The sequence below is a fragment of the Mycteria americana genome, chromosome 2, assembly GCF_035582795.1.
Source record: "Mycteria americana isolate JAX WOST 10 ecotype Jacksonville Zoo and Gardens chromosome 2, USCA_MyAme_1.0, whole genome shotgun sequence".
Classification (NCBI taxonomy): Eukaryota; Metazoa; Chordata; class Aves; order Ciconiiformes; family Ciconiidae; genus Mycteria; species Mycteria americana.
Genome location: NC_134366.1, coordinates 74,826,886 through 74,841,373, shown reverse-complemented (window position 1 = coordinate 74,841,373; position 14,488 = coordinate 74,826,886). Strand labels below are relative to the sequence as shown.

Here is a 14,488-nt window from a genome sequence, read left to right as displayed (position 1 = left end):
CCCAAGGTCAGCTTCTTCAGATATATTTTGAAATCAAAATAGTAAGCTCAGGCGAGAAGCTTTCAGAGGGGATGCATCAAAGCAGATGTGATCTTTGTAGTATGGGCAGTTTGTTGGCAATCTGAAGTTACTGCTGATGCCCGTTGCATTTAGGATCTAGGGTAGGAGGTGCTCCCACCATTGCCTTTGCGAGACAGAAGCATCAAAGATTTTACAATGCTCTTTTTGGAAGTGCTCCCTCAGGAAAGAACTGTGAAATGTTAAACCGCATCTTTGACTCGCAGCCCAAGCGTTCGCCGAGTGGAAAGCCTGGTGTTTGGTCCCCAGATGCGAATAAGGGAAGCGGGGTGCAGGTAAAGCGTTACTCCCTGCATCCTCCCGCTTGCTTCCCAGCAGGGGAGAGCCCCTGGCTGCTTCCCCGCAGGCTGTGCCTGAAGCACACGTTTCTCTCTTGCGCCAGACTTTAATCACATGCAATCGCCTTATGGATAGCCAGGGCAATAATGGTGATCTTAAACATTGCTGGATGCCTCACATTTGCTTTATCTAAGTCTGTTCACACTGTTGCGGCTTTTCTGGCTGGTGACGACGTGGCGGAGAAGGACGGAGTGAGAGAGTGAGATAGCGTGGAAGTGGGAGGCCGTGCCAAGGTGACGAGCTATTTTGCATTGGCATCTGATGGTGCTAATCAGTAATGATGTACTTTAGAAGGTGTCTTTGATAACATGCTTTAATAATTTAACCCTCCTCATATTTTTGGATATATAATTTGCGTAGGGATTACAACCTGAATCTGCTTAGGTGCCTCTGGTTTCCGACACAGCAGCAGCCTTTGAATCGGCGAGCGTCTGCTCTTGCTGCTTAATCTCTGAGGCAGCCAATTTGGGGACAGAAGGAGTTTTTACTTTATCTGCTCCAAACACACTTGTACTTTATTCCTTTGTATTGGGAAAACAGAAAAAAAAAAAATAGGCAAAGGCAAAAAAAAAAAAAAAAAGCAGCTCTGTGTGTGAGCACGTGTGTGTGTGTTTATATAGTATGGGAGACAGAGACAAAACTGAACAAGAGTGGGAGGGTGAGAACCTTTATTGTGCAACAAACTGATGGCACCAAATATGCTGCATTTGTTGTGAGTTAAAAGGTTTATACAAAGATTTTCTTAGTAGTGTCTAAGATCTTAATAGGGTAATTAATCTTTCTAAGTGTTAGTGCCAGATTATGGGATCAGCTATTACCACTGGCTACAGACTACTCCTTTGTGTGTTGCTATGAACAGGACTAAGTGATGAGACTACTCCATTTGCCAAACAAAGATATGGTTGCTGCTAGCTTGTTTATGTTTGAAATGCATTTTCTGGTGCAGTAAGAGAAGGCGGCACCATTTCCTTGGGAATATTGGTGCCCTTAAAAATAAGCCTTATTAAGAGAAGAAGGGGATGAAGCTCTGTAGAATTTGCAGAGCTTTACAGAAAAGTGCGTATATATACTTTAAGAGACGTAATGGCGAGTTGCTTGGTTTGACTGTTTTTTTCCAAGGAGGAAAATAAATAGATAGCTAATGTAATTGTAAGAAGCAGCTGTAGGAATAGATAAAAAGAGGTCTCTACTTAAAAACTTTTGTATGGAATGCAGAAGCCAAACACTTTAGTCGAGGAATTAAAATCCAAGTTGTACTGCAGCAGGATAGCATAGGACATAGAGGACGTGGGAGAATTTTCCTGAGAAATAGCCTTTGCTCAAGCCTGTTTATTCAGAAGGGTGAGTCAAATTTATCAGTTGTTTTATTTAATAGATAAAGGATTTTTTTTTCCAGTGACATTGGGGCAGGGGAGGGGGGGAATAGAGAGAGGGAAAAGTAGTATATTACCCAATAGTTGTCATTGTTGAAACAACTGGATCATCCTGGAGAAATGACTGCTTGGCCGAATTTTGACATGTCCTGTACTGCTGAATGAGCAACCTCTGATCAAGGTCAGTATAAACTACTCTGTCCATATCATTTAGTCTCCAGTCTAGTGAAGGCTGTCATGTTCTTAAGTGATGATAAAGGAAAACTCCAGCTCCAAGCTTTAACGTATACTATAGCTGGCTTGAACCTAGGATTGCTTTTAAGCCATCCCAGAAGCAGTCACCCGTGAGTGGCTGTTCACACGTGGGTGAGCGCGCTTCATCTGTAATACTGCTGGTGAGGTGGTCATATGTTGAACCATCCCAGAGCATTTCATCTCAAGTTGCTGCCACGTCAGGTTAGACTTTCTTCTAGGCATCGGGTGGGAGGACACTCACGCAGGGTATGTGGGCGGAAGCCTTTGCTATGTGGCTGGAGAGTTGGTCAATTTGCAGAAAAGTGAGGAAAAGAGTGGTCAGGGAGGCTGGAGGAGGATGAAGTCTTGCTACCTTTTGCATTGTTGGTACCCACTGATGCTGATGGCGTGCCGCAAGCCCTCGAACAGTGTCATTCCCTTTACAAGGGCAGGTACCTGCTACAGGGTCGGCTGGTGGATCTGGCACTGCCCACTCATCTCTGTAGCAACCATGGGGCCGTATGCTCTCTTGCCTTGCCTGCTGTATAATGATTTACAGCTGAGAAACGATGAAAAGGAAAAGCTGCAGGGCCAGGTTCACCCTCTTTTCAGTCTCAGCAGGAAGTTTACATTTATACAAGGCTTGGGGGATCAAGGGAGAATCATGAAATTGTGCCAAACCACCAGAATGAAGTTGTAATGCGCTGGTTTGGCATAAGATTGAAGAAGTCTCCCTGTGGGCATATTGGGTAGATGTAGGATTGAAGGGGGTGGTCAACCAGGCCCCGTAGATGTTTATTCTAAATGATGACATGTGGTTGCCTGGCTTGTTCCTAGGCTGAGAAGATGAAGTGCCAGGACTGCTGGTCTGGTAGGGCTTGGACGATGCCAAGCAGCTCCTTGCGGGCTCTGCTTGGCTTCCCTTGTGCAGCTCCTGCTGGCTGACCATGTGTTGGGGCCCAGGGAGGTGTGTGGCACCGGGGATATCTGCCCTGCCCAGCTGCTCTGGGGGAAGGTGCTGCTTAGCCGATGGGGCTAAGGGGTCACTGATTCAGGGGTCACTGATTCCTCCCACTGGGCTGCATCAGTGGGGCTCCCATGGGAGCAGAAAATGGGGGTGATGCTCATCCCACGTAACTAGGGGCGGTGGTGGTTGAAAGCCCACCAGGACTTTCAAACCTGCTCCACTGTCATTGCTCGAAGTGACTGGAGTATGCCTCCTAGAAATCAAATGTTTGCCTGAAAACACAGTGAGCTCCTGGCTCTGTCCTGTTGTCCCAGCACCTGCAGAGCCTCTTCTCCCACCCCTAGTACAGGGACTTCTCACTCTATGATGCTGCAGAGGTGTGCTTGTTTGTAAGTAGATGTCTTCATTGGTCAAATTACATTTATAGCTTTCCCCATTAGCTTAGACTGTTGTCAGTATTTGGGATTTGTAATTTGCTTTACAAATCTCAGTTCGATTCTAGAGACGATATGCAACACGAGATGCTAAAAACTCTGAAAGTCTTTGAAGATAATTACAGCTACCTTACCACAAAGAAGCTCTGAGGGTTATGAGGAAAAAAAAAAATCCCTATTAATGCAGAGTTCAGATGACCCAATTGTAGCAGAGACCTTTCCAAGTGGAAAATTCAAATCCAGGAAATACAGAATCAAGGTACATGCCAATAAAACATTAACTCTGCCCCCCTGGAGCTGGCAGTGCTCACTGGGAATTATCTGCAACCACTCCAGCTGCAGTCACTGTATTAGCTGGAGCAGTATTGAACGCTGGGAGGATTAGCTGGAGTTTGGCAGAGCTTGGAGGATAATAGGAAAAAATTTCAGGGTGGGTGAGAGGAGAAGCTGAATGTACATACCTCTGTGTGTACATGCATACATAAAGGGAAACAGCACCTATGTGCTGGGGGAACTTGGGAATTTCACTACAGCACTAAGATGCCGCAAAGAGACAAAAATCTAGCAATGGAGGTTTAATGGCAGCAAGGCATAAGAGAATATTGACTGATGGGTTTAGTGCTGGGTTGAGGTGCTGCTGTAGGCTATGTAGCTGGGCATGGGGTAGGTGTGTGCGGCTGCTGTTTGGTACAGCACACCTACAGCGCTGGTAGCATTAGCAGAAGGAAGGTGTCAGGTGCTGTCCCACGATGGTCATCAGTCTTTCAGTCTTTCCCTTTCCTTGCATCTACGAAGTGTGTTATAGGGGAACTGAGGTCAGGGAACAATTGTACAGTTGAATTTTCTTATTTCCAAAGGATTGCCTATCTGAAGCAGTATGTATTACTGGGCAGCCCAGACTTTCTGATAACGAAGATATTTGTCAGTGAATTTCCTAGATTTGTTAAATAGTAATAGAAATGGGGTTTTTTTTTGTTGTTAAAAATAGTGATAACTTAAGCAGTTGAAGTTAATATATAGGTTTTTACTTGATATATATATATATATATATATATATACATCAATAAAGAGGAAATAGTGTCTTATGATTAAGTGGTTGTGTTCTTTTTTTGTGTAACAAAATAAATTTTGTCACTGTGGAATGGAAGTTATAGCCACGTTTTGAAATACCTGTGGGCTAGTAGAAGACGAAGGGTATTCAAACCTGTGGTCTATCTCTCCAAGTCTTCAGTGCTTTCTCTTGTGGTGGCTGTAATAGCTTGAAGCTTGTGACAGCTGGCTGATACGTCTCCAGTTTCCCCCCCCCCCTGCATTTCAAGCAAGATGTAAAACTGCCGTTTCCCATGCCCTTAAAACATTAATACTTCAGAAGCTGCATATTAAGGTCCCCTGTGATTATCTCCTCTAAGCTGTGTTTCTGGAGCTGACTCGAGGCTGAGTCCTGGCCCCTGTGTTGCACACGTTGAAGCCAGGGCTCCAGGTCTGAGCATGTATCCCACTGGAGTCCAAGCTTGGAGCGAGCTAGAGGCACTTGCAGATGGGTGCAAGACGTGTTAAACACCTTTCTGGCAGGCAAGAGGGGTCTGGACTCTTCTGGGTGCACTAGAGTCCACGATGCCCTTGCTTGGAGGCTGTCCCGGGCAGCCTTAAGGCAGGTGAGGGTTACAGTGAGCTCCTGATAGCAATGCCGGCACAGCTCTCTCCTAGGGGTAAGGTTGGAGCTGGGATGTTTAAGCCTCGGGCTGTGTGTCTCGGAGGCATCTTGAGTCGCCTTTTCTCAAAAGCCCCTGACTTTGGATGATAAACAGGCCCTCTTGAGGCACAGCAAACTCGCAGGTAGTCTGAGTCTGCAGAGATTTTAGACCTCTTTGAAGACTCAGCCCTTTAACAGGAAAGGCTTCTCGGCCTTCGTGAGAGCTAAGCTGGCCCTCCACTACAACAGATACACCCAAACATCTCCTCTTATCCTGGGTTTTCGGCATACCCACAATATTAGGAAAATGTCGCAATGAAGCGCTAACGTTATTCAAGAAGTAGCTAAAAAAAGCCCCGGGAGAGAAGTGACTTATTAACAAGTCATGGGACTTCGGTATGCCTCAGACAACATTTTCAAACTTTTGCTCTCCAAATCAGTCGCTATAATTATACCACTTTCCAAACAGAAAAGAACAACGTGGGAAATTCATCTAATGTAATATCATAGGTGTGAGCCTTGGAGCAGAACAAAATGGGTTATTGAAACATAATAGTAAAATAGGTGTGACTGCAGAATAGCGGGTCAAAGCAAATCCTCAGATGAGTAATTAATTCTTACTATCCTACTTGTTCTATTTCATCCTTAGGTATTTAATTACACAGTTTTCCTTTCCTCCTGTCCTAACATGCACCACAAGGCAATTTTTTTCTTTGAGCCTTGGAAACAGTAAAACTTGAGTGCTTTATTGGAGCTACTCTCCTAAAAATAAAACGTTGAAAGGTCTGAGCAGTGGTAGGACCAGACTTTGTAATTACAGCTCTGTCTAGAGGCTATAAGATGGATGAGGATGTCCTTGTGCTGGGTGCTGTACCCTATGTGTTAAGGCAGGAACTTAAAAGCGGCAAAGCACTGAAGAAAACCACTATCTTCTGTGCAACTTGCAGCCCTTGTTTGAAGCTAATCCCATCCTTTGAAATGGGCTGGGTGCAAGTTGCAACAGGGTGTTGACTTGACGTGGTCCCTATCTGGGGATGAGATGCTAACTTTTTTACGAGGATGTATGCTGGATAAATGTAGTAAACGCTATCCCCGTGTTAGTAGTCTGGAAAAATAAGACCCAAGTGCTTTCTTTGAAAAAAAACCCATTCCCTGCCCATTTAGGTGCTTACAATGTTCCTGTCATTTTAGTCTTCAAACGCCTACTATTCTAGCGACTCAGCTGATAGCACTGTGGAAAGTAAATCTCTCTCAAGCATTTTCCTCCCTCTGGCTAATAGCTAATCTAATAATAGTTTGACTCCTACCACCACAATAGGTCTCTTTATAAGATGTGTAGTGGGAGGAGGCTAAAGATTTCATCTCCTCTGTGGTGATCCAAAACTCCTTGAAAGTAGTGTAATGGTACTGAATCAGGGCCTCGCGCTGTTTATTCATCACCCTACAGACCTTTACAGGCTTAAATGTTTCTTAGGTTTGACTTAAAAAATCCAGCAAAACCAACCCACTCTCTCCAACAATGCACGCCCCTCTCAGTTTTCCTTAATTTTTTCCCTTTTGTGTTAATGTTTTCCTTGCTAGTGTTTCTGCATGAGATCTTTTTATTTATTTATTTTGTGCTTTTACATCAGCCCTAAATGATCTTCCTATTAGTACAGGAAGCTGGCAGCAGCCAGTCTGCAGCCTTTGGATAGCCAACTAATTAAGGGGAAAGCAGGTGTGGATGGATCTATTGAGTCTATAAATAAGTGCCAAAAATTTAAGTTATTGGTCTGTGAGTGTTAGCAGGTGGAGCACTGTTTTATACTTTCAATGAAGAGAAAAAGAAGGGTTAGAGGAAATGATTTTTTTTTTCATGATTTAAAAGCTCTTCAGAAATACAATATGTCTGTTCTTAAAAAAAAAAAAAAAAGTCATTGTCTTGTACAAGGTTAGTCTTGAAGACTAATAAAGGTAGAGCAAGGGCTCTTACTTTCATTGACCTGGGCTGGATGGTCTGCAAAGACATAATTCATATTCTTAGGCTGACGCTTAGAAACATAACTCACAAGTGACTACAGATGTTAGTGCCTATTGTTCCTTTGCGGTTCTGTTTATTTATAAACTTTCCCTGCCTTCCATCAAATGCTCAAAATGTTCTAATCTGCAAAAAGCCTCTTCCCTCAGTGCTAAAGAAAAATACGATCTATTGAACAAAGTATTATGCAAGGGAGTTTGTGTCTAAGAATATATTCTCTCCTCGCACTGATTTCTCCTCCTCCCCAATTTCTGTACTGCCTTTCTTCCTTTGTGCTGGGTTTAGTAATTTATTCAAACACTTCTAACCAGGGGGCATTTTTCACCAGGATGTAGTGGCAAGAGACCACAAAAGCATTTCACAACACATACAAAATACATTAAGACACTTTCAGGGTAGTATAACGTGTGATAGGATAGCGTTAGAATAAAAACATGTAGAACAGCCACCTACTTACTTGACTGGTTTCATTAATTTTGATCTGACTGATATAAAAGTATTCTTCATGGATATGTATTAATCTTTTATGGGCTGTGTATAAATTTAAATGCAAGCAATAAATGAATGCTCATGCTAAAGCTTGCATGTGTCAGTCTGGGAAAGGCATGGTGAGAGGAAAAACCTGGCACTCAAAACATTGTTTATATTTTAAAACTCTGGGAGCACCTGACCAAGCTAACAGGTTTTAATCTGGAGTAGCAAGGAAGGGGACTTGTGGTCTGAGGCTTTTGGGAGGCACTGCTGGTTTTAGCGACTTTAATTTCTGAATGTGCATCTTGCAAAGAAGTCCCAGTCTGATTTCCTTTCCCCTTCTTTTCTCCCGTTAAATACTTAAAGATGGGGAAGGGTTTTCCAGGTTAGACTGATTATTATGGATCACCTTTTAGTGCTGAGCCCGATTCTCAGGGCACTCAACCATGATGTGGCCGTGCACATGAGACCTCTTCTCTGCCTGCCAAGCTATAGGATGCTCTGGCTTGGAAAGGGGAATGTTTATAACTTGCCTTTTGCCCCTAGTTCCTCTTTGTACAGATAATGAGATATTCACTAGAGCAGGGACTGGGATTGGGTACCCAGCCTTCCTAGCTAAGTGTACTAATTAGTCTCTCTTCCTCTGTCTTTTAATGAATCTATACATATTCATTGAGAAGTAGAACAGCTCCAATAGGAGAGACTCAAGGAAAAACTCTTTTCTCGGAATACCCTGCAGCCTACCTGATGGTTATAACTTTCTTCTGATGGTTAGAGACCATGGCTTAATTTCTTTGAACGAGGTGGAGGGAAGAAAAAAGCTCTTTTGCCTCTAGGGTGAATACTCTGGCTACTAGACCATTGCAGGCAAGGAGAACGGCCTCCTTCTGCAGGGTGTCTGTGCGTTGATCCTTACTTCTTACGTTCTTTCACTAGAAGTGCCTTAAATACAAACTTTTTCAAATTGGAGCTGAAGAAAAGATTGCCTTGCATTTGTTTACTAGGCAAAGTAAATCTAAATTTTAAAAGCTGTTTTAATCAAGCTAAATATTTCCTTGCCTTATACCACCCCAGAAATATTTTTTTGGTTTGATAGAGGAACAAGAAATCAATTATTGACATCATTTTATTGAGGTGCTTTTTAAAGCACTTGGACCCTACATGTTTTCCTATTTCATCCTCAGGAACACTTATGTTTTGTCATATATATATATATATATATAAAAAAATAAATTGTCACTAGAATAAAAAATAATTATACTAGTAATAATAAAAAAGACTTGAAGATAGGTGGGTAAGCATTGGCTGAGAGTACTGATGGAATCCATCCTGCTGGAGAAAGCTGGCTGTGAAATGGATGCTAAAAATAAACCTCAACTTTAAAAGTCAGTTCTGACAGACCTGGGTCCTGCTTCTCTGTGTAACATAATTTGCCACAATCTGTGGGCTGATGTTGCAGTAAATTAGGTTCCTGATACTTACTGTTAATGAGTCACTGAATAAATACATCTGTATAAATTAGCCCACAATTTGCCTGTTGCAAAAATAAACAGTTTTGATTTCCTGTGTGAACAGCATGGCAAGCATTGTACACATGTAGTTTTGCTAAATACTGAAGGCGTTAATCTGTGGGAAGAGAAAGCGATCGTGAACAGGTACGCAAGTGGTGCGTGGTGGGATGGAGAGGTTCAGCCCTCGCCCCGCATCCTGCTAAGAGGGAGCGGGGCCGTGCAAGGCAGCGCGGGGCGGGTCAGTCTACGGATCTGGAGAATCAAGAGCTCCAAGTCTTTAGAACTGTCATCTTGTTTTAGACTGGGTGTCCTCTGCATCGGCCTGAATGAGAAAAGCAGCAATAAATCATGTACCCAACAGCAGCGTTCAAGATGTTATATTTGTGTTTTGGTAGCACGGGGGCTGGGGCCTCATGGCACTAGACACTCTGTAAGACCAAAGTAGGAAATGTTCCACTCTCGGAGTATTTTACAGTTCAAGTCTGAGAAGACATAATAACACTTGGAAGGAAGACAGTGAAACCAGCAATGAGGACTTAGGTTTATATAGGCTAGATATTTGCACCGTTGCAGTAAATGACTCCTATGCTTCTCTTGTGTATTTTTCATCTCCAAATATGGTAGTTCAAGTGCTTTGTAAGTTACCGAGCCTGAAAAAGACTCAGCTGCCCGCTTTTCAGTGAAAACACCTCCACTCCTATGCAGTGACTTCAGCGGAAGGTATGTGGAAACAGAGATGAGTTCAATTCTCAGTCCTCGTGAGCTGGGTAGCGCATTTAGCTGTGGAGCTGTGCTTCAATACAGGGCATAATCATCTCATGTCAGTCTCCCTGAAATGGCTGTCTCTATTAAGCGCTGGGTCATTTCCAAGGGTTGCAAGGAGTTGCCTGTCTGCTGGCGCTAGACATGTGACCTTATTGAAATGTCTCCTTCAATATCTAGAGGCTGCGATGTGTCACACTGATAGGCGTTTTTACCTTAACACTCACTCAACAGCAGCTCTCTGATGTGACAGTGCTTTTCTAATGCATAGACATCCAAGGAGATGGATGCCTGTGTAGTGTTACTTCTGTTTTGCCTAGCTGGTCTGATAAAATGAATATCCTCCCACAAAGTCATTATGCGAGTGGCTTATGATGGCATGCAGGAGTATGAACTTCAGTGCTCATTCCACCCAAGGTACATGTATCCCACGGATGTCCTGTTGCAGGCATTTATTCTGGAGGCAACTGACCATACATAGCGTGCATAAATGGACGAGTTGCTTGCTGTGTTTGGTCACAAGCAACAGAGTCTGCAGAGGGCTAGGGCGAACGTGAGGGAAGAGGTACTCAGGAGGCTGGAGCGTGAGCAGGGGAAATTGTCAACGCAATAAACCTAAAGAATACTTACCAATTTGTAGGGTCATTTTAGTGGCTTCTTTGGGTTGGAGACGCCTTCAAAAGCACCTGGCAAATCTTTCTGTCTAGTCAATACTATTCCATATTGGTGGCGTTTGCTAGGCAAACAGGTGAGATTTTTATCAGCCAACTTCTGTCTCTCCTGCTATCAGGCATGGTCCTTGCTCATTGGCATACACCACCATGGCTCCTCATCCACTCTGTGCCTCAGTACGCTACATGCATCTGGTCCACCTGATTTGGGATTTACTGCCTGGCTGCCAGCCCAGGGAGCGCATGAGCCCAGCTAGAGGATGCACTTGTCAGGAGCCACCAACAGCAGAGAACTGACCGCATTGCGTGACCAAACATGCAAATCTTGCTTCTGTGTGTGTGGGGATCTTGTGTGCTGTGGGCAGAGAAAGTCGAAAGATGTATGGAAAGCACAGAATGAATTAGTGAGCCAACTATGCAGTGGCAAACCATAATCTGGCCAGGAGAAAAGAGGGAGAGGAAGGCTGTTTAAGCTTGACTTCTTTTTTAAAAAAATATGCTTCTCTGAAAGGCTATTTTGTAATGAAACAATAATTACAAAGTTGTTTATTGTGCACACGTGGGTGCATATATACACACATGTGTGCACGTATATGTCCCTACACATGGTGTATGTGTACCTGACCCAAGTCAATTTGATTCTGCAGAGGGGTGTGCAAGCTTGTACTGGCTGGGGCATTTGTAAACTCTTTCATATTGCACAGTAAGTATTGGCAGAGGTTATCTTTTGCTTAGCAAGGTCAATGTCTCTAGGCTTCTGCTCTGGTCAAGAGGAAGAGAGAGGATCTCCTCCTAGGTGCAATCTAGAGCAGCAGAGAGAGACTGTTTTCTGGTAATTTCCCTATGGGAGAACTACTCTCTCTCCAGGGGCTATAGCGAGGGCCAAGGCTGCAGTGAGCCTTAGTGAATGCCCTTCGCAGGGAGACGTGAACTGGGAGAGGCCAAGTTTTTTTTGAAGAGAGAAGTGTCTTTAAAGTTAAGTTTCCTAAATTACTACTTCAATGTTGAAACCAGACGCCTGGCTTTTAGCAAGAGCGGAGGGCTCCCAGCTCTCCCCCCAGCTGCCAGCAGCAGGACCCGGAGGGGCTGTGCTGCGCTTGCTTCCCCCTCGATCCGCTCTAAACTTTGGCTCTGTTTTACAACTCTTCATGGAAATGATTCCCCGTTCCGGGAGGGGCTCGGTCTCTTTCTCAAATGATAATGCAATCCAGACATGAATTGGCAGAAATGTCATGAGACTTCTTATTCTTGCGTATTTCCAGTGTGAATGCGCTCAAAATACCCTGAGAAAGGCAGCCTTGGCATTTTTTCTGATGAACTGACACTGACCTGATAGTTTATTGTGGTTTCTTCTCCAAAAGATGGTTATATAGAAAAGAAACTGAAGAATCCCTTTCCCATCCCTAGCTTGTTTTCCAGCTGTACTAATATTAAAAACTATTATTTTTCCACACTGTATTTTAATAATTGCTGCTCCATCAAAATACTTACAGTTGAACACCACCTTTAAGCACACGCTAATGTTAACTTAAAACCTATCTACCTCTGACCCATGTGTAATATGCATTTCAGGAGGCTTAGTGCACCAGGTAGGAGAGGACAAACGGAAGTTTAATAATAGTCCTCTGAGCACAAATTCAGAGGTGTACCTTCCTCTCTCAATATATGGGCAGCTTAGGATGACTTATCTCCTTCAGCGTTGGCACCTAAATTTACTGCCTAGAGTTGGGCAGAGTGAATAGCTGCCATCATGATGTTTGTGCCTTGAGACGACACGATTCCTCTTTCTCTGCCTCTCTCTTTCCTCGACCTGCAGACAGGGATTCCTGATATATCCTGAATGATGGAGGGAAAGAAGGTGTTTCACTGGCTTTTTCCCATTTTGTTTCTGTATGCGAAGTGGACTACTGATGTAGCACAAGAAGAGCCACTGGGAAAAAGACTCTGAGGATGGGCTGGGGTCAAGTACTGTGTTTTCTGAATCCTCTAACAGCTGGGCAACATGAGTGTCTGACTTAGTGAGCACTGTTGCTGTGGCTGTATGGTGATAGAGAGGGACCTTAACACAGATCCTGGCCCCCACCGTGCGTAGTCTGCCCATTTCAGGGGGGGAAGGCTGATCTCGCCTCCTCTGCTTATCTAGACAAAGTTCCCTAAGAAAAAGGTCCCCCCTCGTGAAAACCAACTATAGGAGATTCAGGAAAGAAAATGACATTATTTCTTCACGTGTCTTTCCAACATAGCGATGAATGGGTACAGCAAGGTAGGTGCAAGCGATTTGGCTGAAGTCTCACAGGAGAGCTGTAGTGGAGCTAAGAACAAACCCCGCTCTTCAGCCCCACAGCACCGACCTCCCTGTGGGCTCCTTGTTTTTGCTCCCTGACCCAGAATAGCAGCATTTCACACCACATATATGCATAATTTTTCGGAAGATGTGAGGTACGAGGCGCTGGAGGGCTGGATCTGCTGCTTTTTTCCAGCTGGTTGTTGTTGGGCAGCCGTGTTTGCTGGCTCTCTGCTCTACTCTTGGCCTGGCTCCTCTCCTCCAGGGCCAGGCACCTCTGTGGTTCCCGAATGTCGGTCCTCAGCACCCCACCACTGAGACACCAGGGCAGATGGGATCGTAGGAGCTGCTCAGAGAGGAGCTCAGGAAGAAGCTTTCTTCCAGTTTCTACCTCTCCCAAACACTTCCCAATGGCAGTGGCATATGTGTCACCTATGGAGGGCTGAGCTGCTTCTCCCATGGAGGAAAGTGTGGGAGAGAAGCAGGCGAGCCTCATCATACTGATTTTGGGCTAGCGGCTGGGTTGAGCTAATAGTTCGTATGGGCCTGATATCAAGTCGAATGTGCTGCTCAGGCAAGCACATCACTTTATTTTTTAAACAAGCTCAGCTTAGATGTGTTGGTAATATCTGGCAATGGTTCTTCACAGGGAGTTGAACTGCTGCACGCTTGTTAGAAAGGTAGAAAACACAGTCAGTACCAAAGCGGCAAAACCACTGTACTGGTAAAATATCATAGCATGACAGGTACATCGCAAATCAATACTACAGAAGAGTTTGAAATACAGTGTGTAGAAATATTTACAGACCATGGAGATTCAGAAATATTGCTGGCATGGTTGGGGGAATCAGTACAGGAGGGTAATTACAAAATGTCGCCGCCTTCAGAGGCAAAAAATATAGGTCCCCATCCTACCTTAATAGCAGTTAACGTGGGCCTTTATAAAGTTTCACTGAAATCATTGGGAAGTTCAAGGGGTTTCTGTTCCTTGACTGAGTTATCTAACTGGAGCCAGTATTAGGTTATAGAAATGGGTCCCTTACTTCTAGATATTTTAAGGAAAAAAAGCAAAAATCCTGGAAAGCAGGAAAACTAAGATGATAAATGATTGGAGAAAGAAATGTTTAAAATGCAGAAAACTTAAGATAAAAATTCTAAAAACAGTTCCCCAAGTTTCATCTAACTCCAAGCTTGATTCTGGATATGTAAGGATCAAAATTAAGTATGTAATTTAGGATTCCTTTTTTCTGTGGATTTCTGTGGGTGTGATTTATTTTTACTTGCGCTAAAGCAGATGTAGGGAGGATAATGCTTCTGATGGTGTTTCATATAGCCTCTGCTCATAGTTGCCGAGTGGAATTTTTTTTTTTCTGTCTTATTACTGAGGTGTGAGTTAATATGTGGCATGTAAAATATGTTGGAAAGACCCTCTTTAGCTCTTGGGAAGGAGAAGGCACCTCATCCCAGCAGTAAACTTACGAGCAGGGTGGAGCCGGAGGCAGACTGGTCTTGGCTGCTTCAATTGCTAAAACTCTTCAAAACGGTGCAGTAACGTGGTCTGTGGTTGCTGCCTGGTTAGGTGCAGCCTGCAGGGGTCAGGATCCACGGAGCCATCTCTGGTCCCACAGACACAGGAGAACATAACGAAGAGCAG

The 14,488-nt window shown here is 44.0% G+C and overlaps 1 long non-coding RNA gene across 2 annotated transcripts in view; it reads left to right on the top strand.

The window, feature by feature from the left end:
• The first annotated feature begins 530 nt into the window (after nucleotides 1-530).
• The window catches only part of LOC142406675 (uncharacterized), a 51,200-nt gene continuing 37,242 nt past the window's right edge, over nucleotides 531-14,488 (top strand). The window contains exon 1 of one of the 2 annotated variants that reach the window (XR_012774659.1): nucleotides 531-650. This is a non-coding gene — a long non-coding RNA (uncharacterized LOC142406675). The remainder of the gene's footprint in view (nucleotides 651-14,488) is intronic. The other variant, XR_012774660.1, reaches the window with a different exon arrangement.